The sequence below is a fragment of the Clinocottus analis genome, unplaced genomic scaffold (assembly GCF_023055335.1).
Source record: "Clinocottus analis isolate CAN_PGR_092001 unplaced genomic scaffold, fCliAna1.0.p SCAF_1, whole genome shotgun sequence".
NCBI lineage: Eukaryota > Metazoa > Chordata > Actinopteri > Perciformes > Cottidae > Clinocottus > Clinocottus analis.
Window position 1 is genome coordinate 19137951 of NW_027175820.1, and position 20177 is coordinate 19158127.

General features: G+C 41.7%; 1 protein-coding gene across 9 annotated transcripts in view; it reads left to right on the plus strand.

The window, feature by feature from the left end:
• Window positions 1-9203, plus strand: part of celf6 (CUGBP Elav-like family member 6) — a 133210-nt gene extending 124007 nt beyond the window's left edge. For all 9 annotated transcript variants that reach the window (XR_011080146.1, XM_068603869.1, XM_068604125.1 and 6 more), the window contains one exon: window positions 1567-9203. The gene's annotated coding sequence lies outside the window, so the exon portion shown is untranslated. The remainder of the gene's footprint in view (window positions 1-1566) is intronic.
• The last annotated feature ends 10974 nt before the right edge of the window (window positions 9204-20177 follow it).

The window sequence follows — 20177 nt, forward strand, 5'->3', positions numbered from 1 at the left end:
CCGCATGGCCGAAATGTGTCCACCAGACAAGCACACTGTACACACAGATGTACGAGCAGGGTGCGGATATAGACCAATACAAATACCTGGGATACGTATTTGCTGCTGCCTGTTGCTTTTTCAGCCACCAGATAAATTAGCTCTCTTGTTTTTTCGGCTTGTACCCGAGATAATTATTACTCGCTCGGTGAGAAGAACAGGCAGCAAACAGAGTGACAGTGAAAGAGGTCCTTTCTTTGCAAGTGAGTTTGTTTCTATCCCTCCAGGCCAAAACCCTGATAAGAGTTAGTCGTTTTTATCGAACTCGTACTGCCCTATTCTTTCAGAAGCCCTGCAGGCGACTCTGCCTCCAGTAGTCTATCCAATGAACTCGAGGGGTTGTCTCGTCAGGAGGGATAAGGTGTTTCTGGCATCAACTCTGCCTCTTAACTGCCAGGTGTCTTTTATGAAACCATCTAAGTAGGTGGCAGTATGTTGGGAGGACATAATATAGGATGAAAAGCTTGTGGGAGACAAAAAAAAAAAATGAAGTCTTTATTATGTGACAAAGTTGGAGGGTGAAATACTTGAGATGTTTTGAAAGAAGCTGTGTGTTTTTCTGCTCTGTGCTCGTATATAACGCCAGTGGCTTAGAAAAGAGGGCATCTGTAATCGTGACTGTTCGTGAGTGCTTTATGCTGCTAATGGCTGGGCTCGCTTTGGCACACATAAGAAGAAAGGGAAAAAAACGGATCTATAATGAAATGGTAACAAGCTCATTTACAGGAATGGAAAGGTAGAACAAAGAGCGTCTGGGCACGCGTGTTCCCGTCACAAAGTCAGTCCCTTTCATGTTCACTCCCAGAGAGTGATTTGCTGTGATTTCGTAGCCTTTCTTCACCCACATCAGAGCTCACAACATATTAGGGATGATAGGCTGTAAACTAGATCTTTCATATCCAAATCTTAGCTGCACAGACATATTTAGTGACAATGCAGCATTTCAACACAAAGGCTGGGCGAGATTATAGGTTGGCTTTTCATGGGATTCTAATTAGAGACCATTTGTTCCAATATGTCCTTTTTTTTTTATATTGGACAATCATCTGTTTTTCTGTCATAATCATAACACTATGTCGACACTCCCACTTTTCGTCTTGTTTTCTTTACGTTGCCTTCTTGTTCTTTTGGTAGTTTGTTTGTAATGAATTAACAATAAGATGAATGACAGCAACATCTCAGACGACATTCAGCAGTATTTCCTTTCATGCAGGGGGATGTAGTCAGTTTAAATTAGGCCTTTCTTGGATTAGTGCTGTCACAGTGTAGATGTCTGTTCCATATGGTTAAAACACAAATCTCCAACCCCACCTCTAGCCCACTTATTTCTGGTTTTGATTGACACACTCCTCTTTTTTTTCTTCTCCTCCCCGTCTGTTTCTCATGCTGTTGGCTGTGCCTGTCAGTCTGTGTGATAACCAGGAGCCAGCAACCCTGAGCATGTTTGCCGCAGCCTCACTGAATCCACTCTCCTTATTCTCCCCCTCTCTTTCTCTCCCCCTCTCTCTCTCTTTCTCTCACACACAGGATGAAGGGCCACAACACCTTATTTCCACAAGTGCAGTAAAAGTACAAAGACTTCTTGCTCTGCTACATATCATGAAGGAAGGGTGGCCCCTTGATCCAGCTGGAAACCCGCTGAAAGATTGGGTGACTGAGAGAGGGATCCCAGAGTTTTTGTTTTTCTTCTTTCTTCGCAAATGCCTTTTTTTCCCTGTTTTGCTTTGGCGTCTGTGGAAGAAGATATTTTGCAGAGACCAACTTTTTGCTGCTGTTTTTTAGACATGATGGGAAAAAAAAAACCTTTATAGACTCATTATGCTCAAAGCATGCATACTGACACAAGATATAGATAAACACACATAAATAACAAAACACACATTTAAAGATGCTAAACTTAAAAAATGAAAAATGAAAAAAAAAAAGACTTTGTACATGTATAAATACGTGCAAATGCCAACTCAAGTACTGACCTAAACACCTGCGTGTACGTGCACACACACACATACACACAAACACACACACAGACAAACACCCACCCACACACACACACACACACAAACACACACACCAGCCTGCTGCCATTTTGGTTTTTGTGCCTACACAGGTGTTGTGCTCTGTGACAGGGCAAGCTCTGGATCAAAGAAGAAAACGAGAAGAAGAAAAGAAAAAGAGGAAAAAGAAAAAGAAGAAGAAGAAGAAGAAGAAGAAGAAGAAGAAGAAGAGGAGAATCCAGGATAATTTACATGCATCATTCCTTAGGAAATAGGGACCAAAGGACTAAACGCTTTTTAAAAGAATATAAATATATAAATATATAAATATATATTTAAAAACTCATACCTTGTAGCTGCAAGTATTACAATTTACTCGTAGTAAAAAAAAAAAAGTCAAATCATTAAATCAATATCCAGTGGCCTACTGTAAGTACGAATAAAAAAGAAAATGGAAATAATGTATAAAAAAAAGACATGGCATCGTAGTATAAGGGGTGATCTTTTGCTCTGGATGCTGATTTAGCACCAGGTTGTAGAATAGTAAAGTAGATTAGAAAAAAAAATGTAGATTTGCTAACTTTTGCTGTTGTTTAAAAAAATATACTTGAAGTCGTAATGAAAAGTGGGCAAGGAGAGGAAAGGGGGAGGAGGGAGGAGGGGGACATTTATCTGCCCCTGTACGCAACGAGTCTCTTTTTCTTGGATGTTAAGGTGCCACTGGATATCTCGCTCATCATGATGTATAAGTCACCGCACTCTCTGACAGCTATGAACAGACTGTTCTGGAAGAAGAAAAAAAAAAAAATGAAGAAAAGACAGAACTTACTGTCCGTGCTGGACGGGGTGCAGACGTTTGAGGCTTCTCAGTAGCCTTTGTGTTCAAGCGACAATCCACTGTAAAGACCAAGCAAAATGGACATGGGGAGTCTTTTTGTTTCTTTTTCTTTCATTTCTTGACCTTTTGTATTTGCAACAAGGAGTGTGAATTATGAAGCCACAAATTGTTTGAAAGGGTGACGGTTCAACTAAGAGAGATGGACAAATGGATGGTCATAAGATGGGCAACAGAAAGGGAGGAGGAGTAAGGTGACAGCTACTGAAACTGCCAGCAGAATGAACTCAGTATATAAATATAAAATGGCCCTTATGGTGTTGGAATTCTGTCAAAAACAAAAGTATTCATGTTGTAAACAACCAGGACTCATATAATTGACATGCCAAGGATATGTGTGTGTCCACCGGAGCTGCTGCAAACCCCCAGATTGAGAAAAATGGCCTCTTGTCTCTTGGGTAGATACAAACAAACACTTCTTTAAAGATTACTCGATTTACCGTATTGATGGCAAAGGAGTGCAGGCTTTTAGAGCTCATCTAGCTCTGTCAAATATAATGTTAATTACACTATTAACATGTTCCCTGACCTGCTTTCTTCATATATTATACATAAAGCCTATAGGAGTAAAAAAGAAAAGAAAAAGCTCTGTTTAAACAGACTATCTAAATTAGATCTAACAGTCACCTTTAACCATCATTCAGCATGCGTGTAGCCTCTCCGACACTGACGCCAGACAGGACAGCGTAAAGCACTCCAATACTGTCATGTCTTGATTTAGAGTCCTGTAGCCTTTATTTAGACTGTTTTAGGAGCTCTGGATGCGGGCTCTTTTCTAAAAGCAGATCAATATGTTTGGAATGAGAGGAGCGATACTGTATCAGTCACTCTGAACACTTCCCAATTTTCTCTGTTGAACACCAGCTCACATCCGTACACCAGCTCTTTGAGCACTGGCAGCTGGCGGTAAGAGGCATGGCTCGGCAAGGAGAGAGGGAGGTAAAGGGAGGAAGTCAACACCCAAACACGACATTGAGATCCTTTAAAGGGATGCTTCCACAGCGGGATGATGGCCAATGGCTTAATCCAGAACATTTGAAGCCGTAATCAAGCTTCTGGTGACAAACAAGAGATATATGTGCTAAATGCTCAAAAGGTTAAAATATATTGGGGTCTAGTAATTTAGGCTCCGGTCCAACCCGTTTCTGTTTACTACTGAGACTTCCCTGCTTGCCGTTCATCCCTCTTTTTCTAGCTTTCTTCACAGAGAAAAGCAGAGCAGACCTATATTCCAAATCACTAAAGGTGGGACTGATACAAGTGTGCCAGCATATTATCACCCCGATACAATTCTTTGTCGTTTGAATAAGCAAACAGTTTGGATTTGATATTAGAGTGTCATGTACCTCCTCTCTTTCCCCTGTCCGAAGAGCAGAGACGCCTCTCCAAACCTCAGCCCAACTGTTCAACAGCTCTCCCTTCGGAACAGCATTTCTAAACCCGGCTAATGTCTGTACTCACTAGCCTTCAATTATCGCCTGCACCGTATTAGACATGCTATTTCACCTTTCCCTCTAATCACACTGTAATCACCAGCCTCTATACATTAGCAGCAACCAAGTGAAAAATCACAGCGATAATCACTTGGACCAAACGACGGGCGAGATGGTCCCCTGAATGCACATGGATGACAGAAGGAAGATTAGAGAGAATTATGTTTGTGCCTACTCCCTGGCAAGGCTGCTGACAGCTGACCTGGCACCAATAATACTGTTGAATTTACCCAAGGATGTGGGATAAAACCTTCCATATCATAGCATGGTGTTAATATTGACATTGCCAAACGTTCAAAGAGAAAGGCAGACAATAAAAGGACAATAAAAGGTATGAAACTTGTTTTTCCTTTAGCACAACAGTAGCTGCTTAAAGTTGGGTCGAGACCAACAATTTAGCTGGAAATCCTCAATTCTATAGAAGAAGCTGCATTGAGGACTTTGTTGTTGTGCTTCTTTTTTTCAGCATGTAACTTGAGTCTCAATTATTTCTTGAGAAGCCACAATATTTTACACAATAAAAGTACAATCATTTCATTGTATTGCTTGTATCCCTGCTGGGACACCTGCAAAGCACAGTGCTGTAGGTTTGGAATATGTGTGAGGCACGGTAGCTTTTCAGATTCAATTCAGATTCAGATAGCCAATCAAAATAAAAAATGACAGCTTTCAAAAAAAAAAAAAAAAAATTGCCTTCAAGTGAAAGTAGGTTAACACTCTGTCCTCCTTCTCAGCCCTTGATCGGATGTTAGTTGGAAATGCAGGAAGCTACATGCATTGTTGTGAAGTGAAGTAGGTCAAAACAAAGCCATGTTCTGCAAACCGCTTACGCTCATTATTCATGTGGAGCTGAACTAATCGATGGGAAATCTAATGTTCCATGAGCAATGAAATGTCCTGTTCTTGTCTCCGACATCTTTAGAATACCTTCTGCCAGTGAGGCTCTGTCAGGCTGAACATGAACCTTGTCTTATCAGATGCTGTACTGGTTCCCACTCACTGCTAATGGCAGGTTGAGTCCCCAGTGAGCCAAGAACCAGCCTAGCCTGGATATCCTGACATATCTGCTTGGCTTACAGTGCAGTGTTTATGTAGCTTCTCTGCTATGCCAGGGCTAAATTAGGCAATGTGAAATCAACACTTCAACACTTTTAACAAGGGTGCTGTTATTACTTTTACACCCCGGGGAGGTTGTTACTGAAGGGAAGTGCAGTCAAAACAGAAATAGCCGTGAAACATGCTTCGAAGTAACCAAAAGTAGAAGAGATGGATTTTTAGATCTTTCCATTCCCCTCATTTATTGACACAAGTCTCTGCCTGCTCAGCTCACTGCATCTGGTTTTAGTCCAGGCTATGTTTCACCTCTAAGAGCCACGACCAATGTGGACCCAGCAGGCACTCACCAAGCTGCTGCCCAAGCGTTATTGGATTTGTGTCCTCTAATTTACAAATAGAAAATGTAACTTGACATTGTAGCCTAAAATAATTAGCATGAATCTAATTTATTGTGAGAGTGCAGCGTTTAGCACGCCAGCAGGCAAAACCTACAAGGCAAAGTCAAACATGATGTCTATATCCCCCAACGCATTTGGATTCTCTTCTCCGTGGCCATACAATTACCTTTATTCAGCATCTCCCAATGAGTGGTTTAGTGCACAAGTACAACCAGGTCTCTTACAGTGACCACTTGGTTATCTGCCATTGATGCATGTACTCACTCTGACCCTGAATCGTCCAATGAGAATGGAGGGGGTGTATGCACGTGTACCCGTATCCTCAGTTGACACTACATACAGCTCTGCTCATGAGGTCGTCGTATAGAAGAGCATGTGTCCTTAGAGGCACCCAGCCAATGGCGGGCTGTGCAGAGAACCGCTAGAGCATGTCTATGAGTCTCCAACCCGCTGGGTGCATAACACTCACCCTAAAATAGCAGTAATTGTCAAGGAAAGGAAGTGAAATGTAATTGACTGAAAGTGGAGAGATAATTAAAGGAACCTGTTGGACAGGAGGGAAGAAATTAATGCCTCTCATTTAATAGCTGCTTTGGGAGAGAGCTTTTCCGTCATCTCACTTTCGAGCAGGGCGGGTTTGGCTGTGGAAATGGGATTTCGTTTGGAAAGAGGTTTAGGTGGAAATAGGCACTGGGTGGTGGGGGTGCTGTGTGCTAAACTGAAACTCCACAAAATCACTCCCAATACTCAGGGCATCAGGCGCTATGATGTCATGATTAGTGGAGAGGTTCAGAGCCTTGCCTTACCCCTGATCCGGAGGGAGGTCGAGCAGAATCACTAATATGAGGTCAGTGCTGTAAGATCGCATCCCATCGCAGGGGAGTGCCGAGCCAGCAGAAAGGCCGATGAACCAACTAAATTGTGCTTTGGATTTGCAGTTTCGCCACCCAATTCAAACTAGTAAACAAACAAACAAAAAATATGCCATCCTCCACCCAACGACGCACCGTGAATCACTGGTGGTGTGCGATTATGTTCAACAACATGGCTGACAGTGACGAAGACAAAGATTTTTTTTATTCCTTCATGTAAATAGCCTATAAAATGTAAAAAATAAAATAAAATAAAAAAAAACTGTGAAAGGCTGTATAGCAGCTTGTGTTGAGAAGCCCCAACTCTGTGGGACAATGATGTCACTATAAAATGTATCCACAGCAGTGCAGGGATCTAGGAGAGTTTTAGTTCTTTTAAGCCCCTTAAGTTTGGGCTCTGAACATGCATCCTACAACCCTAAGCGTCGGACCAAGGCTTAGAGAGTATTTGACTTAGTGTCAAACTTAAGCCACAGCCCCGAAGTGATCCGTTAATTAAGATTCTGTACGCCGACATGTCATGATTTTTCTGACAGAAGAAAGATCGCCTGTGCGGTAATTGGATTAGTCCAATTGGGGCTGATGAACAGATATGACAGTGACAGTAGAGTTCATCCATCTGCATGCTTACTGCTTGACAGTGCGACAAAAAAAAAAAGAAAAAAAAAAAAAAAGCCACCGCGACACAAGTTTTGGCTTTTACAACATTTAAAGAAGTTAGTTTGGCAAAAATAATCTCCACGTGACAGTTTGTTCAACATGTACATAAATCATTTGGGAATCGAACATTTAATACACATGGTGGAACCCACATGGACGTGGTCAGGCTGAGATCGGAGGAAACGGAGGAACAAGAGAGCAGTTATTGGAGAACCCAGCAGAACCACCTGCCAGCTTGACCCAATCTGTCACAGATCAGCTGATCACACAGCTGCGTTACTCCTGTACATACAATATAGCTTATTTTTCAATTATGTTGAACCTTCTTTCTAGGCCGTACAATAGATCATGGTCTAACGTTTAAAAAAATAAAAGAATTGTTAATATATTTCAATGAAACTAAGAGAGGGAACCTATTAAATGATTTATCCAAAACAGAAGATGACATGATGCTATTTCTTATTTAGTGAAGCACTGATGTTAGAAATGGGATTTTATACTCATATTGGTAACTGGTTCTTTATTTTCTCTTTCCTTTTGGTATGATCTGCTGAAGCTGGGATAGACCCAATGTCATGAGGTTTATTCAGATGTACGCTGATGATTTTTTTTTGTTGCTGACTGAAAGCTCCTGAATCAATTCAAGAATTATAAACTGCACTGTAAAAGGATGATTGATACCGGTCATATGAATTCAGAAAACTAACTCCATTGCACAACTGAGTTAAAATGAATTAACATTGCATGTTTTGTTGTTTTTAAGGGGAAAAAAAGGCATACAAAAACAAAACAATATCAAACTTTGCAGTCAGATTGGTTTCGAGAACGATGCCTTCATATCTCATTGTTTTGAAGCCATGGATGGTTTCCTCAAATGTTTTTATTTTTTCCTGTCTTTCTCTGTTAAAGTGTAATTGTGTTGTTGATTTTTAGTTGTTTCTTGTATTTATTTTTAAGAAGGGTTGGTGGTAATCATTGACATTTCTCTGATTTGTATCTTCTCCGTTCTTACCTATATGGGAAGCCTCCACAGTTTGTTATCGAATGTGACTCGATCCTCTGAAGACTTTGTACCAACAGTAGATAGTGCCACATTGTTTTACTCCAGTCAGGTTGATTTGTTAATGTGAGGAGTGAATTCTGCCTTAAACCCAGCCTGTTCTCTCTGACAGTACTACCTGTGAGCAGTGGTCATATACACTCTTTTCTGGGGATGCCAAATGTTCTATCTTCAAAAAGTGAAAAAATAAAAAAAATAAAAAAAATGAAAAAAAAGATGCTGTCAAGACAAACCCTTCGCCAGAGTCAGTTTTGACTCAAGCCCATTCTGACACAAATACGGACGTGGTCATCCACCTCCATTTCCATTGGTTACAAGGACCAAAATGTAAACAAACTCAGCTAACTGAGCAGTTTGCTCCAATCAAGCATTCAATGAGAGCCTTTAAAGAATCCACATTTAGTCATAGGTGATTTTGCACCATGGATCTTAGTATCATGAAGTGTTACATTCCCAGCTTCACTATCTAATTCCATCCTGTTCGTTTGTTCCCATGCAAAATGAATTAATCATAATATAGTTGGGTATTGATATTCACAATGAATGGAATGAATAATAATTTATTTTATCATTTGACTTGAACAAACTGTTTTCTTTTTGTGTTAAACAGAGATGTAATTTGAAATAGCGTTGGTGCGGATCCGTTTCCCTGATTCGGAGTGATATCTCCCATAGTGCTCCTGAACTCTGTAGTTCTCTAGTTCATTATATTCTGCTTAGACTAAAATAAAGCACAGTCCTGTAGAAGATTGAGCCTGTTTTGTCCTTCCTTTTTTGTATCTATTCACATAGCTTGATTAAATAATTCCTGAAGGTTTGGATCCATCATGGTGCGCATGCATCGCGCCGTTTGCAAAGATGTGAAGTGCGCGGCGTCCTCTTGTCACTTGGGTTGTGGAGAGAATGCATTTAGGACATGTCATTGTATTAATTGAGCTAACAGCGCTAACCATATCCGAATACCAAATTAGATGAGACGGTTAGTAGAAAATCGTTTAAAAAGGGCGAATAATGCATAATAAATGGTAGGGAGATTGGAAGAGGGAGGGGAATAAATTGTGAATTGATTAAAGGGAAATGGATATTCAGCCCGTGTCTCGTTGAGGTGTTACAGTGGAAACAAAAGCAGGTGCAATGTGTGCTGCTGGTTATTGTCTGTGAATAAAAAACAGGAGGTCAATCGATCAATCAGAGGTTTTCCTCATGTTGCTTTTTATTGACAGAGACGTTATGATAAGAAGGGTCAGGTCACATTGAAGCCTATATAGCCAGTGTCCTTTTTATGACCCAGAGGCTCCTCATCCCTCATTAACCCTCTGAGTCAGTCAGCAGTCAACAGACGCCTCAAAACCTATTACAGGGGAATGAAAAGCCCTTCCAATGTTTGGGTCTCACAACTAACCCCGGAAACCCGCTGTGCACAGCGCGTGAGATAATTTAACTTGTTTCTTTGCAAATCAACATGGTTCAACAGTTTCCAGCATTCGCAACTGTCCATCACAACAGAGGAAAAAACATCAAACTCCCCGACAGTAATTGTTCCCAGAGCAGAATATGACACCCCGGGGAACATCAATGACCAAACCATCCCCAGACGCCTAACATCATTTCTTGTTTATGGGCCTCTCTGGTGCGTCCGTGTCGTAGCATTGGTGTGGAAACAGATTTATGGTTGCTAAATTTGCTGGTGATAAAAAAAAAGCAAAGAGTGGCCAGTCGGGGCACTAACTCTTGAGCTATTCACATGTTGACTCCCGTGCCGGGTCCCCGGGGACCCTTTCTCATTGTGCGGCAGACACTCCATGATTCCACATGACAAACTGGATTGTTCCTCGAGTGAGTCCTGCTGAAAGATTTTGGTCCTTTCGATTGCATCTCCTACCCCTGAGATTTCCCCCTACTGTTGCCTTTGAGCCATAAGCCTCGACAGCCACCGTTGTCGATACTCAATCTGTTCTGTAACCCCTAAAGCTAATGAAATGTGCTAACAGGGGTTTGTTTGTTTCTCTCCAGGAGGGGGGCCAAGGGAAAGAAAATGGAACAACAAGACTCTTTTGACAGTTCCATTTTTTCTAATGTTTTGGAGTGAGGGATAATCATGAAGTATGGATTGGATAGGGGAAAGTTATTACATTTTGTTGTCTTTATCCTTGTTTGAGTTGTAAAGAAAAAAAAGGTCAGATTGTTCCAAACATGATTCTTTGCGGTTCCCGGATTTATCCTCAATTCTGACTCCCCTACCCTGTGTGGGGAAGGGAAAATCGTTTTTCTCACTTCTCTCTCAACCTTGTATCCCTGTAAATCTTTGGTGTAAATTTGACAAAGACACAACCTCCTGTCGAGCTGGAGCGTTTCTTGGTTGCATTTACTTCATTGGCGATCGGGTTGGGGTGGTCTTACGGAGCTCAAATATTACAGCAGACGACGCAGGCACACGTGAGAATAAAAGATGGTGTTCAAAAGAGCCATCTCAGTCGTTGTAGTGTCCTCAAATGAGTTGCATCATTAACAGCTGTGTATGTGTGGAGGGTAATGTGTTTTTTGGCGACATCCAAAATCATACAGTGCTTTGCACAGGTACGCAAAAGTACCCATCAATGACAACAAAATTGCAAATATATACATGCAATCTACGTAATTACTTTAATGCACTTTTAAATTCATGCCAAGCGCCTCATTATATCATGGAATGGTGTGTTTGTGGGTAATTGTGAATAATGGCCTTTCAACTTCTTAACTATGTCCTACACAAATATTTACCATATTGACTTATCACTTGTCACTTACCATGCATTTAGCATTGGACTTTTATCGTCCATTAATCTATCACTGCACCCATTAGGGACACTCAAGCCTTCGGGAGCCTCTGAACACTCCAACAGGCCTATTAGCATGTTCTGTGATGGGAAACATGTTGCAGGCACCAAGCTTAAGCTACGGCACTCAGGAAACTGAATGTGCTGTCATCACTGTCTTTAAATTGCAGATTTGCATAGCGGAGTATTTATGCCTCCTCTCTGACACCTCTTTTTTTTTTTAAATTATCTTCTTCTTTTTTAAAGCATGTCCCTGAAGGAGGCTCTGGCTGGCTATGACAAAGGGTGGCACATTTCAATCCCATCCCTCTTAACATTCAGATTCCCGAAATAACAAAAGATTATAACTAAATGAAAGTGTGAAGAAGACCTGGGTAAGCAAAGCTACACAATCCCTTTGATCCTATTATGTATTACAAAAGCTTAATCAATATCTAATCAAGGGGAATACAGCACGCCATGTCTTACAGAGCTCTTTGCTGTCAGAGGTGAGGTTGCCATGGTGACTGGACAGGTGTGGAGAGCTTTGGCTGCAGTGGTATTGATGGAAATTAAGAAGCATTGATGAGAGTTGAAGATGCCGGGATTGAAAAGGGAGATAATTAAAGAGAGGGATGCAGTGGGCGGTGCGGTGGAGGGGGAGACAAAAGAGATTTTGGTTGGAGATACAGGAGCTGATGCAGACAGGTGTAATGTGGACTTGCAGCCCTCTCTTTGTTTTGCACGGGAAGACCGACAGAAAAACTGTTAGCAAAGAAAAAAAGACACATTAAGCTGCGTGCGAAATTAAAGTTTCATACTTCTTTCAAGGGGTTGCAATTTCAAGGATTTCTTTCTACAAACGACTACAGCAACTCAATTTATTTCTCAAAAACAAGCCGACAGAAAACCACAGACCGCAACAATTAAATTTGCAGATGAATTACCTGTAAAACTCACGTCAATTTTTCAAATAACAAACAACGCATCAAAAAAACACAGACAGGTTTCTTGCTCATCCTCATAATCCAATACCCTTTTAATTCTTGATAGAGCCAGTTTGGAGGAAAATATTAAATTGATGATGTGGTTGACCACAATCACTAGTGTGCAAGTAATCTCAATCCAAACTAAAATCAGATACTGAACTTAATGTCATGGGCCTTATTCCTTTTAAAACCTCTGGCCTTTCTAATGAGTAATATCCCAGAAGGTTAATTTACGTAACTCCATCCATAGACTAAAGAGAACGCATTGAGGGCATGCACAGGCCTCCTTTTTTATACCCCAATTCCTTTCGGCCTCATTTCGAGATAATTCACAGGGTGGTAAAACTGTAACAAGGGAAGATAACGTGAGAGAGAATGAGCGTGTAAAAAAAGAAGAAGAAGAAGAAGAAGAAAAAAAAGGCACCAAAACATCTGAGTCATAGACGACCCGGGCACACTAAAGATGATGTCACTGAGGCGCACAGACTGTGCAACAGAGGGAAACTTGCAGAGCAGTGCATCTGCACGCTGCTCTCCAACCCCTTGACTCATCCGAGCGGCAGGAGTCCAGCAAGTCCTGTCCGTTCTGGCCCTCAGCCCTTGCCCCGTCCCACAGAGAGCTGTCTGTCGACACCTGATTAACACTTGAGATAATAGGTCATTAAAGTCCCACTCCAATCAATGAGTCCAATCGAGTAATCAAGGCAGAGATTGAATGAACCCAAACCAGCGTGGAGCCCGGTGGGAGCGGAGAGCCATTAATCGGTACAGGGGGAGAGTGTGGCTTTCGTCTGGAGATGCACGCGGAATAATGCTGCCGTGGTTAAAGCCACGCAGCCGCAATTTGGGGAATTATATTTCCTCACTATGTGTGGGGGATCGGAGGTTTCACCACCCTTGTGACATCACAATCAAGTGCAGCAATTTAATGAACCAAGAGAATCGTCGTCTTTCATCCGGCGCTGACTTGCGGTCCACCCATCAGAAGCATAGAAACCTAATCACCGCCTGGATTTGTATGACCTCCAGACGCCTTGCTCCGTCCAACGCTGTGAGACACACACTTTCCACTCTCCTCCCCGCCCCCCCCCCATTGTTTAGCTGATGTATTATCTCTGGCCTTTGTTTAAATCTCTTGGTATTTGGAGGGTCAATGTTGTTTAACCTGCCACCTTTCCGCTGTGAAATTTCATCCATTCTCATAAATCACACTGAAGTGTCATTACTTTCTGATTACTGTCTTAATCACACAGATACACAATTATTGCTGCTCGTAAGCGTCCAAATTACCCCACATGGATAGTTACTAATTTATGAAATACGATACACGTGCGCGTATGTTTTATTGGATAAATAATATCATATGTTTCACCACAGTTTGTAATAATTATGAAAGAGCATGAGCACAATCCTGCCACGTAGGATGGTGTGTGAGTGTGTGTGTGTGTGTGTGTGTGTGGCACTTGAATGAGTAGCCGAGCCGGCTGACAGCTGAGCTGAGCCGAAGTGAAAGCATGAGGCCCGGTGACAGAGAGAACAGAGGGATCAAGCATTATCATCAAAAACGACTTCAGTGCTCCCTACTGCGGCCTCACAGCTTCCTCCAGTCAAGCTGTCCGTTTGTTTGTTCGTTTGTTGTGTCAGTGTGGATGGTCCGTCTTTTTTAATCAATGCACTTTGCAGCCTCTACCCGATGGGGGACGGAGACACGAGTCCAGGGCAGCGACAAAAAAAAAGTTGGGATAGCAACAGGGCCTCGTTTTGTATCTTTTGGAATCCGCTTTGAGATTGCCGTGACCCTGATTCGCGTATAGCTTTACGTGTGAGGAATTCGTCCAGCCACATCATATCAACCCGAGAACACTAACGTCAAGGTGATTTTTGACCGTGCAATTGCGGTGACGTCATTTTCATTGTGTTGCTTGTGTCTAAATTGTGTGGGTCCTTGACCTTTTTGAAGGCGGGCGTGGGAATCCCTGTTTTTATTCAAAGTGTACCCGACGTCAGTGATAGAGGGTAAAACAATGTCGGGTAAACATTAGCGTTGCAGGGAGACTGTTTCTTCACTGGACAAGGCTCACATGTCTCAACAAGTTCATAGTTACATTATTTATATATTTAATCATTTAATCGATTCCCTAATTCCTCACCTGATCTTGAGCCTTTCTTCAAAAGTATTTTTTATCGGGTGAAATACACCCGACACTAGTGACGGTGTTACGAATTGTAATGTTACTGATCTGGGGTTAAGAAGATCCACATCTCGCTGCAGCTCTGCTGTTTGTTACCTTACTTTACGAGGAGCAGAGGCACCCAGACATGCGTTTCTCCCAGTAATTTAACTGCAGTTTGCTCCTGTAGGAACTGGCACACATGATGCCAGTGTGGTCCATAAAAAAGACAGAGCACTGCAGGGGAGTGTGCCTAATTCTGCTGTGAGAGGAGCTCTCGTAAAGAGACATTGTGGCTAGCCTACTAATAGAGCTGTGAGGGGAGAATGATGCAACTTGGAGGCAACGCTTTAATTTGCCCTTGGTTTCACACGCGCATCTAGGAACAGCCACGCTGTTCCAAATCCGATTGGCCCGTTTACCTTTAGACACGAGCCAACCACGAGCCTCCGAGGTATGAGGTAGCTGGATTTAGAAAGTGTTCAATTTTGTTTTGGATGTGTTCTTTTTTTTTTAGGTGGGGTGGGGGGGGGGGTGGGGGGGGGGGGTGGGGGGGGGGAGTCTGGCTAGGTCAAATTCGGTAGATGCAATCTCTGTGTTTGAAGGTGTAACGCTGGAGTTTCCCCCTTTTTACATTCCTTTGAGCTCTTTGCCTTTCACCCGACTTTTCGATGTTTAAAGTTCATTTGTATCACAATATGTTTTGCCGTGCAGTCCACTGAGTCCACGATGCTATTTGTATCTTAGCAACCTGTGCAGCAACAGAGGAAGATGAGAGAAGCTATACTTATTAACCTGTTGCTATGACTACGGCGGGAGGCAATAACTCAGAAGACGTTTTAACTCTTTCTCTCTAAACAGACAGACGGATAATGTTCAGAACGTTTGTCGGAGGGGAGAATAAAAGCCTTCATAGTTCCTTTCTGCGTGGATCTGATTTAATATATTTTTTCCTCTAACTGTATTTAACTGTGTGTGTACGTGCATGTGTGTGTGTGTGTGGTACAGCCCCAGCAGAATATGTTTGCTCTACAAACCAAACAAAGCCATAACCTGTGCATCATCTGAGTAGAAACAGAAACAAAGAACAAAAGGCATGTCTCCCTTTGTTTCCCGTCTCCAAGTGTTGAGAATACTTTATTGCACGTGCATGGATGTAACATATTTGAAACAGAGGCTCGCACAAAGCACAATCATTTTTGAGGTATACCCGCGTGACAGGGTGCAGATGTTTCCATTTTTTTCCGTCTATCTGGTCACGGGGACACTGAGCGGTGACAAATGCTTTCCGCGCGCAGGTTGAAGCACGAGAGTGAACTGATTTGAATTGATGTTATTCCAGCAGAAATCAATGCATTTCTTTTTTTTAACAGCTGCAATTACGCCCCTCACGTCAATTCATCAAGAGATTTGCATGAGGTAATTGTTGGCGCCACGTCTACTGATGCATTTTTATTACGTTTCAATTAGGAATTGAATCCAATTAGGGAAGTCATTCCAATCAACCAACAGGGGTCTCTCCTCGGAGCAAAGCCTACAGTATGAAGAGGCTGCTGAGCTGGAGACAGATACTGAGCCAGAGGTCCATCTTTAATCCAAAGTCATTTGCATTACCTTTCGCGATGCCTTTCACAATAAATACAAAAAATACAGGCAGTTTAGCAAAAAGGATTCAGGCGGTTTCTTGTCAGCCATGTACATTTACATGTTTTCTTTTCTTAATTTGACAAACTAACAAGCACTTCATTAATTTAACCTCTTTGTCTACTTTGGTTTTGTTTGGGTACAAAGCAATCACACTGGGCAGCCAACAATTAAGATTTCAAATGCAATGCATTTCATTAATAATAACAAATTATTGAACGTGTTCTGTACTTCTCACGAGCCTTTTGTTCCTCAAATGAGTAGGTTCAGAGAAAATCGAAGTAAAACAGAGACTTGAGAGTGCAGATAAGTTATTCAACCAACTGATAAAATTAGGTGTTTATAAATTGCAAATTTATTAATACATTTATATACAGACGTAAGTGTTGTTTTTTTTTTTTTACACAGAATGAAAAGAGTTGCTCGAGATCATCTATGAACCCTCTCAGTTGCACTCTCAAAGGAGATCAAAAGCCAAACCTTTAACTAACCCTGATACTTTCTCCCTCACCGGATGACACAATATCAGTGAAATACGCTCACAATAACCCAACCTAAAAGAAGAATCCACAGGGGTGTTACACACTGTTTATTTGCTTGTGAGAATTATCTTCCTCATAACATTGTCAGAAGCGATGGGCACGGCAGAGCCGCACCAAGCGCGCTCAGAGCTTTGCTTTTGTGGTCGACTTCTCATTCTATGACACCATGTTAATATACTTTTTTTTCTTCTTTTTTTTTATATATTTATATATATATATATATGAAACTGCTGAAAACTTGTACTGAGGTAGACAGGCGAGAAGGGCGATGGTGGCGGTTTGGGCTTGCAGGAGCGCTGTGCCTTTGATCTCAGGGCAGACTGGAGTGTGCCGAGTGGTCGTGTGCACGCTGCTACTGCCCCCTGGGGGACACGCGGGGGATAATCGGCGCTGGGAGCGGCAGATGGCTCCGGCGGCTTCAGCAAGAAAGAACATTCTTTCGATCGACCAACAAGAAAACTCGTGAGGAGTAAGCGCTCCCTTGGGTTTCTGTCATCACCATACTAATCGGATCAGCCTTGGGGGAGGAAAAAAAGAAAATAATAAAATGACAGCTTGTGTAACTCAGGTGGTTATATGGCCGTGAGCACTAATAAACAGAGAGCTGTTACCATCTCTGTGAGCAATGTCTGCGTGAACATGTGACGACGTCCGACAGGTCAAACACGACCAACACACACCAACAAACGCTTGGTGAAGAAGGTAGAATCCATTTTATCCGGCAGTGCTCGCCCCTGCACTTAGAACTGAAGTCCCTGTCCTCTGGTTCCCATTTTAGACGACAATTAGCCAAAAGTAACAGATTTAATTGTCTTTTATGTCATCTGTCATTGCACTGCTCAACAGAGTTATATCTCCAACAGCACATCTCTGTTTTACTTTATTTTTTTTACAATAAGATTGTAACTTTTGTACTTCATGTGTTCACCTTGCACTCTCGTATTTTGTATGTGTTTTTTTTACGACGTTTTTGTTTTTTATCTTGTGCGTCTTGCCTTGTGTTGTTGTTTTTTATTTCTACTGCAGCAAAAGCAATTGCCTCTTGGGGACAAATAACAGTCTTCGACTTGAACACATCCAAAAAGTACATACTTTTCAGACTCTCAGCGTCATTAGTTTCAAAACATCAACACGTGTGTTTAGAATGATTGCCATCCATGTAATAAAACAAAATTAAAAAAAACACATGGTGAAGATAACACAATTTCTTTTTCTCATGTATGTCCAACAGAAGACACCTATAAATGCTAGCTATACTCCAAGCCACCTTGTTATTATGTTTGAGATTCACTTCCTGCCCTACTCCAAGAAAAAAAGCCAATACACAAAAGATTCAGTGATTGAAGTCACCAGTGCTTTTTTATCCTTTTTATATATATATATATATATATATATATATATATATATATATATATATATATATATATATATATATATATATACATATATACACAAACACACACACACATATATATAATATCAGGCTTTTCAAGGAGTCAAAGAAGATTCCCCATCTAACTCTGTTTTCCACCGTCTGCCTTTCATATGCCGCAAAATAAACACACACACACACACACACACACACACACACACACACACACACACAAACCGATGCACACAAACCCAGAGACACTAGAATGTGGCTGTGGCAAATAGGGGTGTGCAGATTGCCCACTTAGACCGTTACATTATCCTTTTTGTGTTTACTTTTCATTCTCTGCTCTCGTTTTCATCCCGTCTTCGTCTCTGCCGTCTTTGTGCCTCTGCTCACGCGGCCTCTGTCAGGTGTGTGTGTGTGTGTGTGTGTGTGTGTGTGTGTGTGTGTGTGTGTCCATTTCCTCTCCTCATTGTCCCGTGTCCTGTCATCCTTTCACCCGTCTCTCATCTCTCCGCCATCATCGAGGACCCGGTGGCCTCCGACGTAGCACCAGTGGAGGAGAGAAGGGTCTGTATCTTGGCAACGCACCTAGCAACCGCTCCTCGTAACTATGGATTATAACCTGTTGCCAAGGGAGACAGAGATGGAGGATTGATTTTTTTTTCCTTCTTTTTCTTTTTTTTTTTTTTAAAAGGAGGAAATTCAAAGTGAATTAGATGCATGAATAAACAATGCATCAAGACAGGGCACACTAACATTTATACACAGTGACTTCATTCATCCGTGAGCTTCTGACTCATCTTGTTACAAATTAGTCAAGATTATGACGAGGAAACCTGCGATATGTTTGAAGCTTTCTATGGGATAAACTCTGAGCGTAAACTGGTAAGGAGTACTACACATTCATATTATTAATTAGATTTTTTTTTGCAATATAAACATGTAATCAAAAAGAGTTTGCTGGGCATAACTTTAACAAACTAAGTACGAAGTACGAAATAATAAACTAACGTCAGTCAGATATTTTGATTATGGATACACAAGACCACTTCTTTTCATTTAGATTCATCTGTGAATTGAGAGTACAATATTTTATTTCTTAGAATAGTTGTATTTCTTTATTTCAATCCGTTGCTCTAAATTACCAATATTAGTGATTTGTGAATTACAATCACTTTTCTTTTGTGTTTTCTTTTACTGTGAGGGAATGTATCGCTAATATTGTGTTCATTTACTTTTCTTTCAAATAAACACTAATGCTTTTCAAATAGGAAAAGCGAGCCCTAATAAGAAAAGGGGACAAGCATACACACTTAAACACACACTGACACGGTCCTTTTCTCTCTTCATTTTGGTGCTTCTCACCCATTCTCTCTTATCGCCCACTCTCTGATGAGTGCTTTTACATGGCCACACAAACTTGTCATTAAACTAACCCGCTATTTTCCATCACCTCGGAGCTAAATTACCACACTCTGCCTGGCATCCTGTGGACCAGCTTGTGGATATGAAAGCCCACAATTCCCCTGCTATCACCTCTCTGGGCTCTCGCGAGCGCACTAATGATAGGCTGCCACCAGAGAGCGGGTGGAATAGAGCCGTAATGTCCTTGGAAAGTGCAGGCTGGTGCGTCTGCTGTGGGGAGAGCGAGCTGCTCTGTATCAGGCTCTCTCTCTCTCTCTCACTCTCTCTCCCCTGGTGTCTGCATCCTCCGGCCTCCGTGTTAATGGGCAGATCGAGCTTGAACCCTGATGGCGCGATGCTTGTGATGGGGGACCCGAATCTGACAGAGGTCTCTACCATTAGCATGGCCGCATTCAACAGAGTACTGATGCACACGAGTGCGTGTACAAACATTCCGACACTGCTGGCTCAACTCTGCTAAACAGGTAAAGTTTGGTGCTCTTTTAATGGCTCGTCATTACTGAACCTCTTATTACTGAGCCTACAAGAGGAAATGCAGTGAACTGTGGCTACACACACACACACACACACGCACACACACACACAAGGTATAACAATGCTGTACCGTAATGTACATAGTTCATAGATATTTCTAGCATATTATGGCAAATGCATGCTATAAGTATTCATTTTCATTTGATTTTCCAATTTATTTTAATGGTCTATTTTTCTCTGACTTTGAGAGTTTTATTCAAGCAATACTTACATATGTGTTGGTATACCTGCA